The 25,777-nt window shown below is 50.0% G+C and overlaps 2 long non-coding RNA genes and 1 pseudogene across 3 annotated transcripts; 2 read left to right on the top strand and 1 right to left on the bottom strand.

Annotated features, from left to right (window-relative positions):
• The first annotated feature begins 5,441 nt into the window (after window positions 1-5,441).
• On the top strand, window positions 5,442-6,294 carry LOC309854191. Its single transcript, XR_014306130.1, has 3 exons — window positions 5,442-5,585; window positions 5,804-6,005; window positions 6,141-6,294. It is a non-coding gene; the product is annotated as an uncharacterized lncRNA (long non-coding RNA).
• A 7,363-nt stretch (window positions 6,295-13,657) lies between these two features.
• On the bottom strand, window positions 13,658-15,083 carry LOC309854575. The gene is made up of 3 exons (XR_014306301.1): window positions 15,045-15,083; window positions 14,199-14,332; window positions 13,658-13,771 (listed from the first exon to the last, which is right to left on the bottom strand). It is a non-coding gene; the product is annotated as an uncharacterized lncRNA (long non-coding RNA).
• Window positions 15,084-20,322: 5,239 nt separating this feature from the next.
• LOC309854258 (thyroid receptor-interacting protein 11 pseudogene) lies at window positions 20,323-24,321 on the top strand (annotated as a pseudogene). Its single transcript has one exon. The product of its transcript is annotated as a thyroid receptor-interacting protein 11 pseudogene (transcript).
• The last annotated feature ends 1,456 nt before the right edge of the window (window positions 24,322-25,777 follow it).

Below are 25,777 nucleotides of genomic sequence, written 5' to 3'. Positions count from 1 at the left end.
AGATGCCACAGCAGTGGTGACGTTCGTAGGACAGTCGACACTGATGGCCTTGGAAGCTGTGGTCTGTAATGCTGGAAGGTTTACACAAGGGCCAAGCGTCTACGGATACCTTATGCAGAGAACACATCAACTTGTTTCAGTGTTCCAAATGTATCAGATACACGACCACACAATCCTTGTATGGGAAACCAGGTGACTAGCACAAAAGTACACGATGAAGAGGACGTTTAAAAAAAAAAAAAAAAAAAAAAAAAGTTTGCTTTTCCCAGGTAAGTCTCATTTCTCTTAATTTTTTATCTTCTAATTTTTAAAAATCATTTCCTTTTCTGTTGTCTGCAAAAGCACGCTATGGCTAACCTGATTTCTCTCGGGCCTTATGTAGGTTGGCCTGCTTAGGAGTATACTACTTATTCTCTGACTTGCTTCCCACCCCCAACCCCGCCAAATCACTCTGCCTTAGAGACCAGTTTTGAAATGGGAATGAATTCCATCTTATTCTTAAATGGAAAACCCAGCGGCTTACGGTTCTGCCCTAAGTTCTAGAAGTAGCTCCTCTTGATCATCCTTTAAGCGGTTTGTAACTGGAAGGTCCATGGTCGACTCCCTTGTTCATTTCTTCAGAAGCCCCTTCAAATCTTCATTTGCTGGATCATGGCGCAGGCTGTCAGGGAACTGGAGCTTACTTGGGAAGAAACTGTGCCTGGTCCCCGTGCTAAGGAGGGCTTGTTGGCCAGGGGATCCGATCTGGGGGAGCAGAGTGGGAAGGGAACTTGGGGTGAGGCCATCCGAGGCCCTCCAAAGTTACCGGATGCCAAGACAACACTTCCTATTGAACCTTCACCTCAGGCTTTCCATCAGAACGGACTCTGATATATGGACATCCATTTCCTGCTGAGACTCTTAAGGCGTAGGACAGGTGCTTCTCTAGGATGTGAAGCTGTCATGTGACCAGGAGGGAGACGTGGTCATCAAATCCAAAATGTAGTAACTTCCATTGATGTTCACGCAGTTGATCCCAAGGGAATCGCTGGGTGGCCAAGGGGTAGAAGGAAGAGCGGACGTCCTCCGGCACCATGGAATCTGGCAATGCACTGTGGACAGAAGCCCCCACCTCCACCTGCAGGTAGGATATGCAGACTTGGGCTTCAGCCTGGAGCGGGAAGGCCTTGGGAACTATATTCAGCTGGTGGTGGTGGTGGTGGTGGTGGGCGGGGGGGGGGGGGGTCCCATGACCCAGAGAAGAATGGACAGCTGGAGAGGAAGGCTCAGAGTCTGTGAGAGATGCTGTTTCCAGGAGAGCCCAGTGCATGGCCAGCAACTGCTGCTCTCATGGTCTCTCACCAGGGCCGAGGAGGGCCGTTTCTTGCATTGGGAGCCCATGGACGATTGACAGATAGCATGGACAGAGAGTCCAGGGACTCCAGGAAGCAGGAGAGGAGGCTGCTACAGCCTTTTGACCTGGGCACGAACAGCTGGTTTTTTCCTCAAGCTTTTTGTTTTTGTAGTTGAGAGAGCGCCCTGGCTGGAAAAGGGGGTGAAAGGGAGAGGGAGAAGCGGGCTCCCCGCCGAGCAGGGAACCCCCTGCCAGGCTCCATCTCAGGATCCCGAGATCAGGACCTGAGACAAAGGCAGACGCTTCACCAACTGAGCCACCCAGTCACCCCCAACAGGTCAATTTTGCTTGCACAGATCCGAGAGCCTTCTGTTGAGGGGAGACCCTCCCCCCTCTGCGTGGGCTCGTTAACAAGGAACAGCTGAAATGGGTTTCTGTAAAACCGATAAACAAGGAATATGTTGCCTCCAGTACCCAAAAAGTACGGAAAGATGGTGGACTTGTATGTCCTTTTTTCTTTGTAAGGATTTTACTTAGGGACTTGACAGATCACGAGAGAGAGAAAGACACACAGACAGAGAGGACAAAGGGCTGGTAGGGGCAGAGGGAGAGGGAGAAGCAGGCTTCCTGCTGACCAGGGAGCCTGATGCAAGGCTTGTTGCCAGGACCCTGAGATCAGGATCTGGGCCCAAGGCAGACCCTTGACTGACAGACAGAGCCACCCCTGCAGGTCCTTAACGAGTGTGCCCAACAAATATCCTCACAGTAGGATCTCCTGGATGTGATGTCCCATCTGTATTCCCGGAGAAAGACGAATGCGCTAAGATCCTGCCCACAAAGTTTGCCTGTTTTAGAGCAGAGCGGTTTGGGTGCCCCGCGCGTAACAAGGTAAATCCTGTCTCCTTCAAGGTCAAGGCACATGCGACCGAGAGGCACTGAACAGAACATACTGGCCAAATGTATTAGAGCAAAATATTCACCCTCGTTAAATCTGTGGGGCTCCCTCATGGCTTTTTCAACGACTTAACCTCAAAGAGAAAGCAAGAGCAAAAGCTAGCAAAGGAGCCGGGGCCCGGGGTGGTGGCAGGGACAGAAAGGCAGAGGCGGAGAAAATCCCAAGCGGACTCCACCCTGAGCACACAGCCCGACATGGGACCCTAGCCCATGACCCTGAGAGCCTGACCTGAGCCAAAAGCTCAACCCACTGAGCCCCCCAGGTGTCTCCGGTGTTTTCAGGGTACAGGGGTTTATTTTATCAGGGACGGTAAGACAAGCAGATACACAAGGAACTCTCACAACGCAAGAAGCGTTCATCGACTCCCTGATCCCAGGAGAGAGGAGGTCCTGAGAGCCATGGAGGGCCACCCAGGGAAGCACCAGGGGCGGTCAGGAGAAAGAGGGAGTGAAGGGACAGACGACACGGGCAAGACCCTTTACTGTGGTTTCCATGGCAAGGGGCAGGTGAATCCGGCTAAGCACATTTAAGACTGCCTAGTCGGTGTCATGTCAGTGGGTTCCGGGACACAGTGGTGTCTGTCTGGAGTCGTCTGTCCCTGCCCCTGGGGTGATCAGGGCAGGGGATAGTGGCCCAGAGTGAGAGTTTCTTACAAGAGGTGGTTGGGGGTAAAGGCTCCAAATTGGTTGCTTTACACGTGAAAGCTCTGCCTGTAGGCAAGCTGCGGACCATCTCTAGGAATTAAGTAAGCCTGCCAGGGAAAGTCCCTCCAAAGTCAGCAAGGCCCGAGATGTCAAAGCAGGAAAGACAGAAGGCAGAATCTATGGTTCTTATACTCGCTATAAACAGAGCGTGCATTAAGTCCGTGAAGGTTAGCCAACCGGTGCATCTTGGCAACAGTACACTTCATTCAGAACCTACGCTGTAGAGGCACAGGAGGCAATCGGCCTCCTTGGAATTTTGCCAATTAAATTATTTTAGTGAATTTATGATTTCCTTTTTACTTTTTATTGGTTAGAGATTTGATGTATTCATTTAAGAGAGCGAGAGAGCGAGAGAGCGAGCAAGCAAGTGGGACAGAGCAGGACCCCGGGGGAGCAGCAGGGAGAGGCAGAGGGAGAAGCAGACTGACTCCTTGCCCAGCAGGGAGCTTGACATGGGGCTCTATTCCAGGATCCCGGGATCAAGACCTGAACTGAGGTCAGGTGATTAACCATGTGAGCCACCCGGGTGCCCTTGTAAATGTTGGATCTACAACCGGGTCAAATTCTGAACCTACGATGAATTAGTTCGTGGGGGCCCCGGGGGGGGGGTCCCCCTACCTCCTGTATTCAGTTTTCTCTCTCCCACTCCTCCTTTGCTCGGGTTTGTGTCTTCCTGGATATACTGGGGGTGGGGTGGGGGGGTGTCTTTTGCCCTGCTCCTCGTTCTCGGTTTTTTCTTCCAGAGAGTCTCAAGTCAGCATCATCAGCCTTGGGGCTAATGTCGCGGCGAGGGTTGTATGGTCGCACGCCTCCTGGCGGAAGTCAAGGTGGGACCGGATCCCCTCAGTGTGCCATTCTTACATTTCCCTGCGTCGCGGCCTCCCTCCTCCGTTGCACCCACAACACAGAGGGTCACCCCCGGGGCTGTGCTTGGGGTGTGCTTTCCCCCATAGGATCCGGACGTCCGCATCCATCACTGGCCCAACACCCAGTCCCTGGAACTGAGGCACACCAGTCAAGCATGTCCTGCGGTTGCCAACCTCAGGGGGGAGCCCTGGAGACCAATACAGGCCACATGCAGGTCACATGGGTGACGCCTCCCCCCAAGATACAGTCCATTCTCCTTCATTCTCACCTTGTTGGCTAGGAGGGGACCTTAGTTTGGAAATGGATGGCGACCTCCGTGTGAGATAACAGAACACGGGCCAACACACAAGCTGGCCGGCGATGGCCAGTTCCCTCCCGGATCGTGACTGTCCCCTCTGAAGCCAGTTAGTTAGCGAAGGAGCAGGTCAAGCTGACCCCCGCGTCCTCAGTTAACATACGGACACCGTGCCTGGGATGCTGCCGCTTGTTTTAATCACCATCTCCTCAGGTCCCCGATGAGAGAGACATTCCTGCTCCAGACTTGTGGGATGCCCTGACACCCGACACGGGTGACTGACCAACGGTTTACTCGTCACATACCCTCACGCTTCAGGGGAGGAGGATACCACACACCGTGCAGGACGACACAGACGTCGCGCTTGAGAACAGAGAGAACCGGCAGCAGGGCCTTCGAAGGCAAGACTCGCTTCTTGAAACAAGAGGGTGTGGCAAGTCCTGGTTCCCATGGGAGGGGGTGAGTGGCTGGCCTGAAGAATTCAGTGGGCTTCTAGGGAACCGAACGCTGCTCCCCCAAAACCAACAGGCACTATGGCTAGTCCCTAGGATGAGAAGGGTGTTTGGGGAAGAGACCTCCCCTGTGAGGGAAGAGGGAGAGGAGAACGTGCAGGATGCCATTCGGGTCCCTCCTTGATCTTCCGCGTGTCAACACAGCCCCTGACACGGAATCTTCATTGCAGGCCTTATGCCCCAAGAGGGTACGACAAATGCTTCTAGAACTAACAACGGAACGTCCCAGACAAACAGGATACGGGCTAAACACAGAAAGGTAAGCTGTATTCCTCTATGCCGGCAACGAATATGGAGGCTCCACAATCCAACACACCTTCGCAAAGAAACTACTTCGGGATAAATCTAACAGTGCCTGTCCAGGCATCCCATGCTGAAAGCTATTTAGCACTGATACAGGAAGTCCAAGATAGAAATAAATGGAAGAGATACACCACGTTCGTGATCTGGAAGACTAGGCATCGTCACGATGTCAATTCTCCCCAGACTGATAGAGAGACGTAACGCCATGTCTATCAAAATCCTGTCAGCTTCGTGTGTTTTCGTAGAGATAGACAAAAATATTCTAAAATCTATGTGGAAGGACAAAGGAATCCGAGTAGTTTCAAAACCGGTTTTGAAAAGAAGAGTAATTTGGGAACGCAGTCTTTAGAGTCTCAGAGCTTAGTAGTAGTTGTAACAAGGAAGCCCGTGTTGGTATTGGCAGGACGACAGTCCCACAGAACAAAGACTCCAGAAACAGTCCCCACAAGTATGCCCATCTGAGTTTTGAAAAGGGTGCTGAGGCAATTCCATTCCAGACAGCTCGGTTTGGTGCCGACCACAGCCATCTAGAGCTTGTGAGGAGCTCAGAGAGGCCACCCTCAGAACACAGCAGCAGCAGAGGGGGAGGATGGTGGTGTGACCGAGCTCCTGCCAGGTGGGAATGGGAGAGAGACTGTGTGCCCAGGGTTGTGTGGGCGGGGCCCAAAGACCTATCCGGCGGGCGATGCCTTCCGAAGGCCGGGGGAGCAGGGAAACTGTCCATTCAGCGTGGGGGCCCGGCACCCAGGAGCGGGAAGGTGGTTAGGATAGCTGACGGGCGGGGCACTGAGACACTTGAGCGGAGTCTGAGCAAAAGCACCTCCCGTTTTCCAGGCTTCTGTGAGGCTTGCTGCTTGTCTGGCGTCTCAAGACCCCACAACCTTGTCCCGGTGGGCGTAGCACCTCACAACCTCCAGACCCACGGACACTGGTCTGAGGACAGACACCCCTTTCCAGCTCCTGTACTTCGTCCTCAAGGTCGGCGCGGAGGACCAAGAAGTGAGCAGCCCTTGGGAAGATGCTCCTCTGCACGGAGGTACCTGTAGGGCATGATGTCAGGGCCCCGTGTCTCCGGGGGGGCTGGGGCCTCGCTGGGAGGCGGGCCTGTGTCTCAGGAGTACACCGGTTTGCCAAAAGGTAGCCGTCAGCTTGTGTGCCCCTCCTTTCGCAGCTGAGAGGAGCCCAGAACGGGGCCTCGTTGATGGAGCTGCTAACTATGTGGGGGGCCTGGAGACAGAGCGAGCGGAAATGCGGCCGAACCGGGCAGATGAGGTTTCAGCCTTGCTGGGGCTCAAGTCCCGCTAGAAGAGACCGACTTGAAGCCCGTAAGTGGAGTGTTGATGGGAGAGGAGTTCCGTTCTCCTCCTCGAGTAGGTTACGTTCCACGAGGGGTTGTCAGGATCCCCACCGTGCACCTGAGATCAGGCCAGTCAGGGGTCAGTGTGTGTGTGTGTGTGTGTGTGTGTGTGTGTGTGTGTCTGTGTGCGTGTGTGTGTGTCTGTAGGGGGAATGGCCTTCCTTTTGGGTGGGTTGTGGCTATCAGTGATTGGAACCCATGATGAACAGGACTGACAGGATGCGTGAGGGACTCACCCCCTGGCTGGCCAAGACAGGAAGGAAATAACGACCCGTGACATTCGTCATTACTGTTTTGCATTGAGTGCTGGGAAGTACAGGGTGCGTTAGAGTTTGTAATTTGCTGAGTAATGTTCAAGCGGAGACCAGGAGGCTAAGAAATCAAGGCGGATGTGGGAAGGTGTTCCGTTAGGGCCGGGAAGGATGTGTAGTGTTGAAGGAATTGACAGAATGTCCTTGAAGCTGGGGCCACGTGGGGACCGTGGGGTGGGGAAAACCAACGTTTGGGGTGACGACTTGTCGTTTTTGTAGGGTCTTGGAAACGAATCATAGTGATTTAAAACATTGGGTCCAGACCCCAAGCAGATCCTACCTCTGCCTCTTATGAGCCGTGTGGCTAAAGCATTGTACGTCTCCGTTCCCTGATGGGACGAATGGGGATGATGATAATCCCACGTCATAGAGGACCGTAAAGACGAAGTGAAATTTAACATTAACAAAACACTTAGCGCCATGTCTGACACGCAGGAGGTGTCCGTGGTGGCTCGTTCAAGACGTAAAGAAATACACAGATTAGTTTGGAAGACTTGGGGACAGTCTGTGGTGACGTTTGTGAACATACGTGGACTCCATGCCACTTCATTTCTTCTCCAGCTTTCAGATGCTCTTGACCACATGTGTCACACTGTTGAATGAGAAAGAATTTTTCTCAAATGGACAGTTCTTTGTCCAGAGAGTCTGCAGCGCCACTGAAATGACGAGAGGGAAATAAAAGGCTTTGCAGTACCGTGTCCCAATTAGCTGTGCTTAAAATGCCCTGATAAATTGATTTAGTTCGTATGTGTGGGTAACCGTTTGTGCGAACTTGCTTCAAGTCAATTGACTCTAGAGTCACTGAGACACAGAATACGGACAGAGAAGTAGTATGGCTAGAGCTTGGCTTTTCTGGACTCTCTATGGGATAGGTGTTTTGTTCTGTTTTGTTTTTGTTTTCAGGTAGGAAACATCTTTATTATTGGCCTCGACTCATTCATCATACAGTGTCCAACGTGGATTCCGTGTCCTGACAACCTGCCTGGCGCATTACTCCGCTGGCCGCTCTGGTCCAGACGTCAGGCCGTCCCCCGAGGGAAGCCAACCCCACCGGCCCCAAAAGTTCATGCCTGGGGTGCTGAGCGCCAGCCTGTCCCAGGAATGGGCCCCTTGGTTCCTGGCCCTCTACTCCGGCCAGCAGTTCTGGGGAGGCCGAGGCTGGAGCCCGACACTCTCCTTGGTTTCGGGATCGTTTAAGAAAACCGAGGAGACAAACGTTTCACCGTCTTTAAAAACACAGGAGTCTGAGGAGAGAAGCCAAGGTCCGCCGCTTGGCAGCTCCGTGGGAGGACGAAGCATCCGTGTCCCTTGCCGCCGACCCACTCTGCGCCGCCTCCTTATGCCCACGCGGAAGCCCATTTTCAGGCGGCGGTACTGGCACAGGTGGTGCTGGCCGACCTGGCAGCGACGGTCGGAGCCGCGGGTGTAGCCGGGGTAGCTGCGGTTGCTGTGGATGCCTCCGCTGGAAGCAGCTCTCGGGGCCCTCGCAGGGGAAGACGCTGTAGCGCTTGCCGCTCGACATGTGCCCACACCCCATGCAGTCCACCTGCAGCTCCGGCTTCGCCAGGCTCGGAGTCGCTGGCAGCGCCCGGGGCTGAGGCCCAGGAAGCTGCTGGAGGCCTGCAAGGCCCCGTGGCCAGCACTTCGCGAGCTGCCGCCCCCTCTGTGGCCGCACCTTCCCTGCCTGGGCCTCAGGCGGGGCCCCGGACTCGCTCGCCTTTGCCGCCGCCGCCACCCACCCTGGGAGCCGGCCTCGTGCTGCAGCCGCTTTTCTCTGGGATCGTTTTTATCATTTCTCTGCTCTCCTCTGTCTCAGTCTCCCGACGCCTTCCTGCGTCTGCAGCCCACACATTGTCGGGGAAGTTTGGGTTTGGAATGGCAGACTAAATAGTGGTTCCCAACCCAGTGCCAACCAGCAAAGCATGAAGGACTTTGGCGTTTTTTGTCTTTTTTTTTTTTTTTTTTTTTAAAGATTTTGTTCATTGGACAGTGAGAGATCACAAGTAGGCAGAGAGGCAGGCAGAGAGAGGGGGAAGCAGGCTCCTTGCTGAGCAGAGAGTCCGATGCAGAGCTGGATCCCAGGACCCTGAGATATTGACCTGAGCCGAAAGCAGAGGCCTTAACCCACTGAGCCACCCAGGCGCCCCTGTGGCCATTTTTTTTTAAAGAAAAGACAGATGCTTATGTCCAACTCTAGACTCAGGGAGTCAGAGCCCTCTGGGATAGGCCCCAGGGTACAAGGACCAAGCATGTTTACCATCTAGATGCATTTCACGGCAGCTTTTTTGGCACTGGGCTTTCCATTATCTGAAAAAAAACATTCAGCGAGATTGGGAGAACCCAATAAACTAACGTTTGATGACATTTAGCAGGGCTCTGCCCTTCAGGGTCTGGGATAGCGTGAGCTACATGTTTGGTGTAACGTGTTACACACCCTTAGGTCTTGTCAGAAAGGGATGGATTGGGGCGCCTGGGTGGCTCCGTAGGTTAAAGCCTCTGCCTTCGGCGCACGTCATGATCCCAGGGTCCTGCGATGGAGCCCCGCATCGGGCTCTCGGCTCAGCAGGGAGCCTGCTTCCTCCTCTCTCTGCCTGTCTCTCTGCCTACTTGTGATCTCTCTCTGGGAAAAAGAAATATATATATATATATATATATATATATATATATATATATTAAACCTTTAAAAAACAAAATAAATTTAAAAATTTTGAAAACGTTACGGACTGTTTTTTCTTTTGCTTGGTTTTGTACATCAATTTTATGTATTTCACAGAGAACGAGCCAGACAGCATAAGCAGGGGGGGACAGCAGGGGGAGAGGGAGAAGCAGGCTCCCCGCTGAGCAGGGAGCCCAACAAGAGGCTGGATCCCAGGACCCTGAGATCAGGACCAGGACCTGAGCTGATCCCAAGAGTCGGACTCTGAGCCAAACCGAGCCACCCAGGCACCCTTACAGGAAAATAAATGGCCAGGCTAAAGAAAGAGCAGGGACAAAGTGAGGCCTGTCATTAGAAGAGGCGTGTGAGACCTGTTCACCAACGGCAAGGTAACGCGTCGTCTTCTCACTCGGGACTTAACAGATACAGAGAGTCAACATATTTGTGAGATAATCAGATCAATCTGAACTGTGACTTGACATGTCACGCCACTGAGAAATTATGTTGAAATGTTTAAAGAGTGACGATACTTTTGTGGGTCTATCTATGTGTGTGTCGCACAAGGGCAGTTTTGTTCCCTGGGAGATGTTTGGCCACGTCTAGGACACATTCGGTGGTCAGAAGCAGGAGTGAGGAAGACACTCTCTGCCTCTGGTGTGTGGAGACCAGGGGTGCTGCTAAGCATCCTAGTAAGCTCAGGACAGGGCCCTCAGCCAAGAACGATGGGGCCCAAGATGTGGGCAACGCCAAGATTGGGAAACCCTGTTCTGGAGACACATGTTGAAGTAGCTGTGCGTCCAATGACAGGATGAAGATATTTGCTTCAAGGGGCGCCCGGGTGGCTCAGTGGGTTGAGCCGCTGCCTTCGGCTCAGATCATGATTCCAGGGTCCTGGGATTGAGCCCTGCATGGGGCTCTCTGCTCAGCACGGAGCCTGCTTCCCCCCTTCTCTCTCTGCCTGCCTCTCTGCCTACTTGTGATCTGTCAAATAAATAAATAAATAAATAAATAAATAAATAAAATCTTTAATTAAGAAAAATAAAAAAGAAGAGATTTATTCAACATAGGCCTAAATGGGTTAACAACGTAAATGTCCAACAACATGTGAATGAAGAAACAGACTGAGTATATCCATACAAGGCAATGCTATACACCGGTAAAGAAGGAATCAACTACTGATCAATGCAACAAACATGCACGACTTAAACACACTGTCTCCCCAAAAGCAGCTAAAACAGTATACACAATAGGATTCTATGTAAATGAGATTCTATTTAGAAATTCTGTCCTATACAGTGAGAGAAAGCAGCCTGTGGTTGGCAAAGAGAAGGGTAACGGTGGGGTCAAGGAGTGGGAAGGAGCATGAGGAAACTTTCTGGAGTCCTGGAAATGTTTTCATCTGACCATGCTGGTCGTGGTTCTAAAAATGCATACAGTTGTCAAAACGAAAATTAGGCATGTACACCTGAAACTCATGTAACACTGCACATCAAATATACAAAAAATAAAAACAAAAAGCCATACATTTAAAATACACACAATGTACACGATTTCCCTAATCACACTGACTGTAACAAGTATCGAGAGAAGAATCCCACTCATAACTACATTAGAAGGAGTAAAATACCTACGAACAAATTTAACCAAGAAAGTGAAAGACCTGCACGAAACTGAAAAGATGCAATTCATGCAAGGATATCCCGTGTTCATGTATGAATGAGTATTATTAAAATGTCCACACTATCCAAGTCAACCTACAGATTCAACGCTATCCCAGCATTTTTCGCAGAAAAAGAACAATCTTAACATTTGTATGAAACCGCAAAACACCCCAAATAGCAAAACAAAAAACAAAAAACAAAAAAACCAGGAGGCACCACCTTTCCCAATTTTAAACTGTTACCACGAAGATACAGAAATCAAACGAAATGGCATTGGCATGAAAACAAATACACAGATCAATGAAAGAGAGGAGAGTTCAGAAATAAACATACATATATGTATAGATATATGGGTTTAATCACATATAATAAGAAAGCCAAGAATATGCAATAAGGAAAAAAAAGAGTAACCTCCATCAATAGTGCTGGGAAAACAGGACAGCCACATGCAAAAGAATGAAACTGGACCACTACCTTACACCACAAACAAAAAGTAAATAAAAATGGATGAAAGACGTGAATGTAAGACCAGAAACCATAAAACTCCTAGAAGAAAACACTGTCAAGTAGGCTACTTGACTGAGGTCTTGCTGACAATTGTTTGATTTGGCAACAAAAGCAAAAGCAAACAAACTCAGACTAAATCAAATTAAACAACTTCTGCACAGCCAAGAAAAAAACAAAATGAAAAGGCAGCCTGGTGAATAGGGGAGAGTATTTATATATCGTATATCTGATGAGAGATGAACATCCAGTATCTATACAACAGATACTGTATAGATGTAAGACATACATCTATATCTTATACAACTCGACAGCAAAATCTAGTTTGATTTAAAAATGCCCAGAGGATCTGAGGAGACATTTTTCCAAAGGAGACATACAGATGGCCAACAGACACAGTAAAAAAAAAAAAATGCTCAACATCACAAGTCATCAGGGAAATGCCAATCAAAACCATCGTGAGTTCTATCACCTCACACCCGTTAGAATGGCTACCATCAAAAAGACTAGAAGACTAGACTAGAAGACGAGAAGTGACCACTGCTGGCAAGGAGGGGAAGAAAAGGGAACCCTTGTGCACTGCTGGTAGAATGGATATGATGTAACCACTACGGAAAACAGTATCCTCACAAAGCTCAAAGTAGAACTACCATAGGATCAAGCAATTCAACTTCTGGTTCTTTATCTAAAGGGAACAAACACTATCTCCCAGAGACAGCAGCGGCATTTCCATGTTCACTGCACCCCTGTTTACGATAACTAAGATATCTCCATCGACAGGTGCAGGGATTTTTACAAACATCAGAGACACATGCACATATGTGTGCATGCACATGCACTCACACACAATTGTTCAGGCATAGAAAGGAACGAAATTTTGCCATCTGTAACAACACAGATGGACCCTGAGGGCATTACACTAAGGGAAGTGAGACAGAAAAAGATACATACTGTATGATCTCACTTAAACATGGAATCTTCAAAACAAAAACAAAAGCAGAAACAAAAACAAACCACCATGAAAAATACTATGAACTCACAAATACAGAGAGTGGATTGGTGGTTGCCAGAGGCAGGGTGTAGGGGTGGGTAAAACAGGTAAGGCAATCAAAAGGAACAAACTTCCCGTTATCAAATAATTAAGGTCTGGGGATGTAATATACAGCTCCATATAGGACTCTAGTTAATACTACTATATTGCATACCTGAAAGCTGAGAGTCATTTTTAAAGGTTCTTATTTAAAAAAAAAAAAAAAAAAAAAAAAAGGATGATGTTAACTAGACTTACTAGGGTGATCATTTCACAATATTGAGAAATATCAAATCATGACATACATGTCTGAAACTAATATTATATGTTAATTATACTTCAATTTCAAAGAGGACACTCATTTTTTAAAAAGTACCTTGATTGGGGTGACTTATGTTTTATATGTCTACACTTATGTCAGAACTTAATAAATTATACACTGTAAATATGTACACTTTATGGGATGTCCATTCTAATTCAGTAAAACTTCAAGAGAAAAAAAAAAAAATCTAAATGGTGTCTTGAATAATTAGTCCCCTCTTCCCTTTTCCATAAATAAATTGCTACAGACAAACACTAAAAATGTAGATAACTTGAAAAAAGAAGAAACTTGAGTGAGCTGGGAAAACCACTTAAACTGAGCCTATGAAACCAACAACAAATGTCCTTTTCACGTGTGAAACAATCAATATTCGTCAAAATAAGGATCTAGATGGGAAAGCCCACTGTACCAGGAAGTTTCTGACCTAAATCTCATTCTCCGCCATCTCTTCCCCAACCAACTTCCAGCCACCAGCGATCATTTAAAAAGTCTAGACCTATATAATACTTTTGAAGGATTAAAGAATTTGGCACTCATATACATAAACGATACTTTTTTCCCCAAGGATCTGAGAGAGAGAACGCACGTGTGCGTTAACAGGAGAGGAAGAGAGAATCTCCAACAGACTCTGTGCTGAGTGGGGAGCCTGAGGCGGGGCTGGATCAAAGGACCATGACCCGAGCTGAAGGCAGAGGCTTCAACCCACAATGTTGAACATAAACATTTTTAAGTTGGTTCTAGGCAGACACATGGTAATGATATTACACTATACAGAGCTCTGATCAGTCATGGCTTTCAAACACTCTCTCTCTTTTTTTTTTACTAAGAACATGTTAATGGAGGAAAAACTCTTGGGAGAATTGGTGAGTTTGCAACTTACGTCTCCAGCTGCGGCAGCCTGCGAGTTGGTGTAAATCCCAAAGGGTCCAGAATCTGAGTAACTGGCGTTAAAAGCGGAAACCTGAAATAGAACGAAATTTTACTGGATGTCATTTTACCAGGGAACACAGGGCCCAATTTCCCAAATAGACAAAAGCCTGGGACCTTCCCGGTACAAGCGAAAGAGATGAATTACGATTTCACGTAACCAGTTCTGGCAAGGGCCGCAGTGTTTTGGATGTGGGTTACTTCTTTCAAAACCATAATGGTTTTAACATTTTTCACTTAAATCTTTCTAAACCAGACTGCTCGCTTTACTTTTTTGCTGGTATTTTCTAACGTTCTTTGATGATTAAAGGTTAACGTCCACATTTATTTATTGTGATCACAGTATTATCACAGCGGCAGGATGGCTGAAGGGTACACACACTGTGGGCTTCAGTATCAGACAAGCCCGCTCTGTTCCCTCTGCTAGTGCTGAGGGCCCCCTTTTTTGCCAATTCACTTACACTTCTCCTACAGACGAAAGTCAAAGGGCTGGGGGAAAATGCTCAGCAGACGTTACCAGATATCCAAGGTAGCCGCAAGTTCAGCCTCAGGACTGGGTATTGCTGTCTGCAGTCTGAGCAGAGTGTTCCGCTCCCTGAGGACAACAAGAATGCTCAGTGTCGTGTTTCCCAGTGTTTATGTGGACGCTTTACACAAAGATCACCTAGGCTGTTTTTAAAAGTACAGACTTTCCAGTTCCTCTAACAGATTTACTCAATCAGATCCCCACAGATGCAATCTGGAAAGCCGCATTTCAAAAATAATTCCAGGTGATTCGTAGGCATGTGAAAGTTGGAGAACCACGGGCTTAGCCCATAGAAGGCGTAAGAAGAAATGTTCTTTCAGGATTTGAAGTTTAATGACCATTTTGAGACTATCCTATTCATATCTCAAATTTCCGGCCAAATGCTCAAGTAGGAATTTCCATTAAATGACATCACTGATCAGAACTGAACTGCAGCCACCCAAAAGCATCCTTAACATTCAGAGGTAAAGAGTAGTATGAAGAAAACAGCAGCATGAGCGAGGAAAGAGGAAACATAGAGGGAATTCAAAGAGCAGCAGCTAAATGTGATAAAGGACTAATTTAAGATAACGGTTTTCAAACAATGCTCCAGGGAACGCCAAGGTTCTACGGAGACAATTCCAAGGCATTTGGTGACAAGTAAACATTAAAAAATTTCTTTAAAAGGGAACATTTTTGGTTTAGCATTGCAGCTAGGAAACTGTAGGGGATGAAAAAGGTTCCTCTGCTTTAAAAAAAAAAAAAAAATTGTTTTTTTTGAGAACCATCATTTATGCGGTACCTGGGTGGCTCAGCGGGTTAAGCCTCTGCCTTCGGCTCAGGTCGTGATCCCAGGGTCCTGGGCTCAAGCCCCGTATCAAGGCTCTCTGCTTGCTAGGGAGCCTGCTTCCTCCTCTCTCTCTCTCTGCCTGCCTCTCTGCCTACTTGTGATCTCTGTCAAATAAATAAATAAAATCTTAAAAAAAAGCAAGACCATCGATAATCTCTGTCTGCAAGAGACTCATCTTAGACTCAAAGACACCTCCAGATTCAAAGTGAGGGGGTGGAAAACCATTTACCATGCTAACGGACCTCCAAAGAAAGCTAGGATAGCAATCCCTGTATCAGACCTATAGAGATGAACCCAAAGACCAATAATGGATGATGAAGGACACTATATCATAAAGGGTCTATCCAACAAGAAGATCTAACCATCGTAAATATTCATGCCCCTCACATGGGATCAGCCAATTATATAAGCCAGTTAATAACAAAATTAAAGAAACACACTGGTGATAATACAATAATCGCCAGGGACCTTAACACGCCCTCACTGCCAAGGACTGACTGTCTAAGCAGAAGATCAACAAGGAAACAAGGGCTCTGGATGACACACTGCACCGGATGGACTTCACAGATACAGTCAGAGCATTCCACCCTAAGGCAACAGAATACACAGTCTTCTCGAGTGCACGTGGAACATTCTCCAGAACAGAACACCTACTGGCACACAGATCAGGTCCCAACTGGTACCAAAAGACTGGGATCATTCCCTGCCTATTTTCAGACCACCATGATTGGAAACTGGAACTCAATCACAAGAGGAAAGTTGGAAAGAACTCAAATACACGGAGGCTAAAGAAGAATTTTAAACTTCAGGGAAACCAACGAAAATGAAAGCATAACTGTGCAAAATTCTGGGGATGCAACAAAGAGAGGGAAGTATCTAGTAATACAAGCCTTTCTCAAGAAACAAGATAGATCTCAGATACACAACCAAACCTGACACCTAAAGAAACTGGAGAAAGAACAGCCAATGAAGCCTACACTCAAGAGTAGAGCAGAAATCAATATAATAAAACCAAAAGGACAGGAGAACAGATCAATGACTAGGAGCTCGCTCCTTGAAAGAATTAGGAAGATCGATAATCCCCTGGACAGATTGATCAAAACAAAAAGGAGCAAGGACCCAAATAAACAAAATCATGAATGAAAGAGGAGACGTCACAACCGCACCAAAGAAATACAAACAACCGTGAGGACGTATTACGAGCATCTATATGCCAACAAATTGGGCAATCCGGAAGAAACAGATGCATCCCTGAGATAGATACACGACCAAAACTGAACCAGGAAGAAATAGAAAACCTAAACAGACCCATAACCAGCCAAGAAACTGAAGCAGTAATCAAAAATCTCCCAACAAACCAAAGTCCAGGGCCAGAAGTCTTCCCAGGGGAAATTCTACCAACCAGCTACACGAGAATTAATACCCAATCTTCCGAAGCTGTTTCAAACACCAGAAATGGAAGGAGCCCTTCCAAACTCTTTCTATGAGGCCAGCATTACCTTGATCCCCAAACCAGACAGAGACCTCACCAAAAAGGAGAATTACAGAGCAATGTCCCTGATGAACGTGGATGCAAAAATTCTCCCGAAAATACTAGCTAATAGGATCCAACGGTACATGAAGATGATTCTTCACCACGACCAGTGGAATTTAATTCCTGGGATGCAAGGGTGGTTCGATGTCTGCAAATCAATCAATAGGGATAGACTACATAGACGAAGGAAAGGACAAGAACCATATGATCCTCTCAACAGAGGCAGAAAAAAGCATAGGACAAACTACGGCATCCTTTCTTGATCAAAATTTCACAGTGTAGGGAGAGGTCCATTCCCATATGGGAATGGACCTCAATATCATAAAAGCCATCTATGAAACGCCCACAGTGAATACCATTCTCAATGGGGAAAAAGAGAGCCTTTCCCTTTTCCCCTAAGGTCAGGAACACAACAGGGATGTTCAGTATCACCACTGCTGTTCAACATAGCACTACAAGTCCTAGCCTCAGCAATCAGACAACAGAAAGAATAAAAGGCAGGGGTGCCGGCAAGGCTCAGTTGGCTACGTGTCTGCCTTCAACTCAGGGTCCTGGGATCGAGTCCCGATGATGCTCTCTGCTCAGCAGGGAACCTGCTTCTCCCTCTCCCTCCGTCTGATGCTCTGCCTACTTGTGATTTCTCTATCAAATAAACAAATAAAATCTTTAAAAAAGTAAGAAAGAAAGAAAGAAAGAAAGAAAGAAAGAAAGGGCAAAGAGGACATGATACTCTATGTGGAAAACCCAAAAAAGACTCCACCCCAGAATTGCTAGAACTCATACAGGAATTCAGCAAAGTAGCAGGATATAAAATCAATGCCCAGAAATCAGTTGCATTTCTATACACTAACAAGGAGACAGAAAAAAGAGAAACTAAGGAGTCGATCCCATTTGCAATTGCACCCAAAACCATAAGATACCTAGGAATAAACCTAACCAAAGAGGTAAAGGATCTGTACTCCAAAAACGGCAGAACACTTATAGGAAAGAAACTGAGGAAGACACGAAGAAATGCAGAAATGTTCCACGCTCATGGACTGGAAGAACACATATTGTTAAAATGTCTATGCTACCTAGAGCAGTCTACATAGTCAACCCAATCCCTATCAAAATACCAGCAACTTTTTTTTTTTTTTTTCACAGAGATAGAACAAATAATCCCCAAACTTGTCTGGAACCAGAAAAGACCCCAGACAGCCAAAGGAGTGTTGAAAAAGAACACCAAAGCTGGTGGCATCCCAATCCCAATCTTAAGCTCTACTGCAAAGCTGTAATCATTCAGAGAGTACTGGCACAAAAACAGACAAATGGATCAATGAAACAGAATAGAGAATCTGGAAATACACCCTCAACTCTATGGTCAACTAACCTTTGACCAAGCAGGAGAGAATATCCAATGGAAAAAAGACAGTCTCTTCAACAAATGGTACTGGGAATATTGGACAGCTGCACGCAGAAGAATGAAACTACACTATTGCCTTACACCATACACAAAAATGGACTCAAAGTGGACGAAAGACCTACACCTGAGACAGGAATCCATCAAAATTGTAGAGAACACAGGCAGCAAGTTCCGTGACCTCAGCTGCAGCAACGTCTTGTCAGACACGTCTCCAAAGCCAAGGGTTAACTAAAGGCAAAAAAATGAACTACCGGGACTTCATCCAGATAGAAAGATTTTTGCACAGCATAGGGAACAGTCGACAAAACCAAGAGACAACTGGCAGGATGGAAGAAGGTACTTGCAAAAGACGCGTCAGATAAAGGGACAGTATCCACAATCTAGAGAGAGCTTCCCAAACTCAACACCCAAAGAATCATCTGATCAAGAAATAGGCAGAAGACATGGACAGACGTTTCTGCAAAGACGACATTCAAATGGCCAACAGACACATGAAAAAATGCTCCGGATCACTGGGCGTCAGGGAAATACAAAGCCAAACCACAAAGAGAGACCATTGCACAATGGTCAGAAAGGCTAATATGTATGCATGCACCAATCTATACGACACCAGCATAAATATATACAAGATTTCTATTCTATGTTAAGTTCCCTAGATAGGGGAAGGCAGGGGAAGGCTCAGGGGCAGTGCCCCAGGGCGATGAGGGGCGGGGCCAGGGCCCCAAGGGCGGCAAGGACTCGCGCAGGGTGGGGGTGGGGGGTCTCCGAGGGCCGACTCACCAAAGGGCTGCTCTGGGACTCCGGCACCGGTCCGGACCCGGGCTCCAGTGTGTGCCGTGGCCCAGTCCCGGGCCAGGACCCCCTGTGCCTGCTGTGTGGTGGCGGCAGGGGACGGGAGCACGCCGCCACCAAGAGAGCCGCCAGCCCAGCCCTCCTGTTGGGAGCCCAGGCCCCAGCCGGCGCAGTCGCAGCGGCGGGAGGGAACGGGCGCGTTCCCCGGCCAGGCTCTGGTTGGCCAGCTGCGGCTTCACCATGGCGACGGCAGGGGGCAGCGGGGCTCCGGCGGGGCAGCTGCAGAAGCGATTCCTAAACCGGTGCACTAGCGCCAGGCCCGGCTGACTCAGGCCTCTGCCGCCCCACACCTGGGCCACTCTGTGCAGAGCGGAGGACCCGCCCACCGGGCACCGGGCACCTCCACCGTCCGGCGCAACCCCACGCCTGGTCTAGGCGCACAGCCTCGGGAGGCCACAGAGGCACGGCGCAGGCGGCGGCCCGGCCCGGGAACCGCCAAACCAAGGTGCGGGCGGAGCTGTTCCTGCAGGGCTGACGGGGCAAGGAGGGGCAGGACCCTCTGGAGTCTCTGGAGGCTGGCAATACCCAAAGGCTCCGTGAGGCCCGTCGTCTGCGCTGGTGTAGACATCCCTGAAATGCACCACGGGTCCCCTCTCCTCGCTGGACGGATGCGTCTGACTGCACTTTCCACCTCAATGAAAGAGATGCTACTGCGTGGAAAGCTCATGCCGCCGCACTTTGTGTACTGCGACCCCACTTAGGGGGACGTCCAGGGCCAGGTGCATTTTCTGGCGGCAGGCACCTGGGTGCAGTCAGGCAGGAGCATGCACGAGGGGCCGCCCCAGGACAGCCAGCCAAGCAGGGGAAGGAGGGCAAGGGCCCAAGCCTGGTGTGGGGAGCTGCCGCGATGAGGGGCCCCAGGGTCTTGGCTGTTCGGAACTACCTGACCGGCCGCGGCTGCGGAGGCGGCTTGCGGGAGCGCGGGAGCGCGCGCGAGGTGGGGGGGGGCGCGGGAGCGCGCGCGAGGTGCTGCTTGGAAACAATGGCGGTTGGCTTTTGATTCTTAGCCTGGCGCACGCAGGGGTTCTGTGACACTTGGCGGGGTAGTCCGGCTGGACTGGACGCTTTCTCACCGCGGACCAGGGCAGTTGTATGACCGCCAGATGTTCTCCTGGGCTGGTGGGCTGGGCTGTGGCCTAGGCCATACCCTAGGGGCCGTGGACAGCAGCCACACCTCTTTGACCAGGGACATCTCTGATATTCACAGACATGTGCTGGGGAAAGGGACCTTCCCTGGGGACGCCATGGATGTGGCTGATGTCATCTCATCCCAGACACAGATCAATAGACGCCTCCCTGAGGCAGAAACGCTGGAGGCTGAAGTGACTCACTGGAAGATGTTGTGCCCGTGTTCCACCCAGGGACCAAATACCATCGACCCAGAAACAGTGTGGAAACTGAAGAGCCACATCAGGGACCTACAGCAGAAGCAGATGCGGGAAATGGACAAACATCAGCTGGAAGTGGCCGTGTTGCAAAACACCCACCGGCAGAAGCTGGCCGACCTCACTGACCGGCACCGCAAACAACTGATGGACTACCAGCGACAGGTGCAAGACCTGCAAAACCGAGATGCTGCCGGGAACGTGAACCGTGACCTTCTGGAGGAGAGGGAAATGGATCTCAGAAGGCTGAAGCAGCAGCTTACACAAATGCAGCGGCTCAACGACAGTCTGAACAACCTTGCTTCCGACCTCCGAGCAGAAAAGGAGAAGTTGGTTCGTCAGCTCCAAGACGCAACCCATCAGCTGGAGGAATCCGTTCTGCGCAACAACGAGGATTCCCTAAAGAACAACATCGCCGTGAGGGCTTTAAAGATAGAGAAAGGACGGTTAGTGGCCAAACTGTGTCGGGCCGAAAAGAAGCTTTTCCAACACAAGACGGAACAAAGCCTCAGAGAATGGTCACCCGCAGACAATGGCCATTCCGTTAAACTCGGTCAGGAGAAAGACCTGGAGATACTACACCTCCAAGAGAGGATCGAGCAGATGGACGCCGAGCACCAGGAAACGAAGGAACTGCTGTCCTTTGCTTTGGAGGAGCAGAACCAACTGACAGAATGCCTCAGGGAGCAAGAGGAGTACATCAAGGAACTCCGAGAGAGGCCAGAGCTTCAGGAGGAACTCGGCCAGTCGACCGAAACCTTCAGAAGCCATGACGTCTTACCCGCATCCGTGGAGGACAAAGACGTGCGTCTCCCATCCACGACCGACCAACACCCTCCCGTGGACCAAGACCCGGAGCGCCTCACACAACAGAGTCGCGCTGTCCCTCTGGTTGACCCGAAAGTCCTAGAGGAGATTGAAGAACTCGAGTGTGAGGTCTTTCAGCTCAACAGGTTAAAAGATGATCTCGAGGAGGAGATACAAGAACAACAGAAGATCATTCACAACCAGCAGCAGGGGAAGAGAGCACTGCTTCAGTCCTTACAGGAGCAGAAGGAGAAGGTGGACCGTCTTCAACACCGGCAGGAGGAGATGAACACCGAACGCGCTCAGCTCCTCGCAGCCAAAGACGAGATGATTCGGAATCTGCAAGTCACGCTGGAAGAGCTGAGAGCCCAGTTGCCCGACAAAAGCCCGCACATTCCGAGAGAACCCTGTGAGGACGAGGAGGTGCGAGCAAGCCAGCCTCTCCCCAGGGAGAACGCAAGTGAAGAGCGTGATCCATCTCAAGCTGAAATTCAAAGGTTAGTCCAAGGGATCCAAGAACAGGACCCGGAGGCGAAGCTTCTCACTGAAGAGAACGTCCGGCTGACCGCGCAAGTGGATCGGCTCTCCAGAGAGGAGATCGGGAAACTCACTCGGATCATCCAGCAAAAGGATGTGGAGATTCAGGGTCTTTCCAGCAGAATCTCGGAGGCTTCTCACAGCCAGAACAGGCACGTGGAACAGCTTCAGCAGCAGTTGCAAGAGTGTGCTTTGAAAAGCCAACAGATCTTGGCCATCCTGAACGAGAAGATGAGGGAGAAGAGCCATCTGGAAAGGGACTATCACGAAATGACCCATCGACTTGCTGCCAAGGAAGCGGACCTCCAGAGGGCGCAAGAGGAAAACCAAAAACTGTCCACCAGAGTGGAAAGCAGCGGCCAGGAGGTGTGTACAGAAAGGATTCGGGACTTGTCACACGTGATTCGAGAAAAAGACCTGGAGGTGGCTGCGTTGAGTCAGCTATGCCAGACCTTCCTGAGGATCCTGCAAACACCCAGCCCTGGTCATGGGGTTCGAGGAGGTCGAATCCATCAGTTCCAGCAGCTTCTCCAGGAACGGGACACGTTAACACAGCGAGTGAAGATCCTGGAGGAGTGGAAAGAGCAGGTGCTGACCACCGTCCAAAATCTGAAGCGGGAGTCCCCCCAGCTTCAGACACATCTGCGACAACTGCAGGCGTGGGCGTGCCCCAACAGCGAGAACGTTCTGAAACCGCAGGCAGCCTCTCTGGACCAGATCCCAACTTACCAGGGACATGAAATAAACTTCCACGAGCTAGAGAAGGAACTGGCCCAACTGCAGCTCCGCATCGGGGAGCTCTGCAATGCCAAGGACCTCCTTTTAGGGAACCTTGGTGTGATTTTCCTCCAGACCTCCAGCGACTCCCGGAAGGCCGTGAAATCTGACCCCGTGAGTGAGGCCTCTCAGGTGATCGGAGAGGAGGTAGAAGAGCTCCGAAAACCAGGGCGAGGAAAAGAGACAAGGATCCGAACCCTCCGGGAAGATCAGCAGAGATGGATTGCTTCGGGGGCCGCCACGGGGGAAGGAGAAGGCAAAGCACGGGAACACAGCGATGCCGATTCCCACACGGAACGGCCGACGGAGAAACCGGCCCTTCTGCGAAACTGCCTTCGGGCTCAGGAGCTCCGAACCCAAGCGAAAAGTGAGGAGCTGCTTTCCTTACAGGAGAAGCTCTGTGGCCAGCTGAGTGAGAACGAGCTGCTGAGGCAGGCGGTCACCAATCTGAAGGAGAGGGTGGCAGACTTCGAAGTGGACGTGTGTCGCCTGAGAGAGGAAAACGCCAAGATCGTGGAACGATCTAGAGAACAGGACATGGAGAATCGGGCGTTGCAAGAGACCAATCGGCTGCTGTCAGTGACGCAGAGAGAGGAGGCATCCCAGCATGCTGCGATGAGAGAGAAGGCCCTGGCCTTGGAGCAACTGCTGCGAGAGAAAGAGGAGGGCGAGACCGGGGAACTGAACCGGCTCGCCGCCGCCGTTCGCTCCACGCAGGAAAAGGCAGCTGCGTGTCAGCGGGAGAGAGATGACGTCGTGTTGGCACTGACACAGAAAGAAACGGAAGCCCGCGCCCTCCAGAAGGAGGTTCACCAGCTACGAGAGAGAGAGCTGCGCCTCACCCAGGAGCTGGAGAGAGGGCGGCAGCTCGCTGCAGAAGCCCAAGATTCTCGTCGCCGGGAAGCTTTGGCCTCGGAGGACCGAGTGGCTCAGCTGAGAGAGGAAGTGACGGTCTTGCAGGGAAAACTCGTTTGGTCTTCCGCTGCCATGCAAAAGGCCAGCCACGGAGCCAGGCTGCAGGTAGCGTCGCTGCGGGAGCAGCTGCACGTGGTCACCCAGCAGAAGGAGGAAGCTGTGCTCCGGCTTGCCGCCTCCCAGGAAGAGGGAAGGCGCTGTGATCAGACCCTAGCGAGCCTGAAGCTGGAACTGGCCGAATGGATGGAAAAGGCAGACGCCCTAGAAGGAAACCTGAAGTCCTTACAGGGACGTTTGCATCAAACCAATGCCGACTTGGAGGAGAAGGAGGACCGACTCCAAGAGTTCAAGAAACAGAACGAGGTCCAGCAGGAAATCCTGGAGGACACACAGAGGAGACTGATGACCTTAGTCAGTCAGTCCGAAGGAATGGCGGACAAAGCCCTCCTAAGGAGACTCTTCGTGGGAGCTCTCCAGGCAGCGGATGCGGAGCGGCAGGAAGCGTTGAGCTTGATGGCAAGCACGCTGGGGATCCGAGAAGACCAGCTGCGGCAGCTGCGCAGCCGGGAGCCCGCGGGTGTGCCCAGCGGGGGGACTGGGGGGCCTGGATCCAGAAGCGCCCCCAACACCCCTGCGAAACCAAATCACCAAGCTGTGGCCCAGCGTTCCTTTTCAGACCTTTTTGTCCAGTTTCTAGAAGCGGAATCTCATTCAGCTTTTCCACCGCCAAAACCCTCTGCTCGTGTCGTGAAGCCCCCAGATTCAGGAGGAAGGGGAAAGCCGCCTAAGAAACAAGGCCCATCACGACGGAACGCTACCCTGGCATCCACACCCGGAAAAAAGGACGTCAAGCCCCGCACCACAGCTGTGTCTCTTATTAATCCACCTGGACCGCAAATGGATGGATCGGAGCACCTTCTTCTAAATGCTGTCACTGACGCTTTACCCGTGTACACGCCGCATATACTATCACCTGCCCAGAAGGTTGGAAAGGCGGCCAAAGACCTCTCAAAGAAATAGACGATTGTGAGCCAGAGTGACACCACGCTTTGAACATCCCAAGTCACTCTGCGTGTCTACCTTATCTCCTAATGTTCTTTTTCAAAATGCCAAATGTTTCACGGTTTTGCTTTCAGCTGAAGAAACAGCTTTCTTTTATGACTTAACAAAAAAGGGGTCTCTCAATGACTGCAGAAGTATTCGCCAAAGTGAAAACACCGGTGACTTCCTTTTTATGTGTTAAGATCTTATTTATCGTTTCGACAGAAATTGAGGGCACACGTACAGGGGGAGCACCAGAGGGAGAGACAGAAGCAGGCTCTCCCCGGAGCAGGGATCCTGACCTGTGACCGGATCCTAGGACCCCCGGATCATGACATGAGCCAAAGACAGTTAACAGACTGAGCCACCCAGATGCCACAGCAGTGGTGACGTTCGTAGGACAGTCGACACTGATGGCCTTGGAAGCTGTGGTCTGTAATGCTGGAAGGTTTACACAAGGGCCAAGCGTCTACGGATACCTTATGCAGAGAACACATCAACTTGTTTCAGTGTTCCAAATGTATCAGATACACGACCACACAATCCTTGTATGGGAAACCAGGTGACTAGCACAAAAGTACACGATGAAGAGGACGTTTAAAAAAAAAAAAAAAAAAAAAAAAAAGTTTGCTTTTCCCAGGTAAGTCTCATTTCTCTTAATTTTTTATCTTCTAATTTTTAAAAATCATTTCCTTTTCTGTTGTCTGCAAAAGCACGCTATGGCTAACCTGATTTCTCTCGGGCCTTATGTAGGTTGGCCTGCTTAGGAGTATACTACTTATTCTCTGACTTGCTTCCCACCCCCAACCCCGCCAAATCACTCTGCCTTAGAGACCAGTTTTGAAATGGGAATGAATTCCATCTTATTCTTAAATGGAAAACCCAGCGGCTTACGGTTCTGCCCTAAGTTCTAGAAGTAGCTCCTCTTGATCATCCTTTAAGCGGTTTGTAACTGGAAGGTCCATGGTCGACTCCCTTGTTCATTTCTTCAGAAGCCCCTTCAAATCTTCATTTGCTGGATCATGGCGCAGGCTGTCAGGGAACTGGAGCTTACTTGGGAAGAAACTGTGCCTGGTCCCCGTGCTAAGGAGGGCTTGTTGGCCAGGGGATCCGATCTGGGGGAGCAGAGTGGGAAGGGAACTTGGGGTGAGGCCATCCGAGGCCCTCCAAAGTTACCGGATGCCAAGACAACACTTCCTATTGAACCTTCACCTCAGGCTTTCCATCAGAACGGACTCTGATATATGGACATCCATTTCCTGCTGAGACTCTTAAGGCGTAGGACAGGTGCTTCTCTAGGATGTGAAGCTGTCATGTGACCAGGAGGGAGACGTGGTCATCAAATCCAAAATGTAGTAACTTCCATTGATGTTCATGCAGTTGATCCCAAGGGAATCGCTGGGTGGCCAAGGGGTAGAAGGAAGAGCGGACGTCC

This window comes from Mustela nivalis (assembly GCF_964662115.1).
Source record: "Mustela nivalis genome assembly, chromosome: 19".
In the NCBI taxonomy this organism is placed as follows: Eukaryota; Metazoa; Chordata; class Mammalia; order Carnivora; family Mustelidae; genus Mustela; species Mustela nivalis.
The sequence above is the reverse complement of the archived record's forward strand: the minus strand, read 5'-3'. Positions and strand labels throughout refer to the sequence as shown.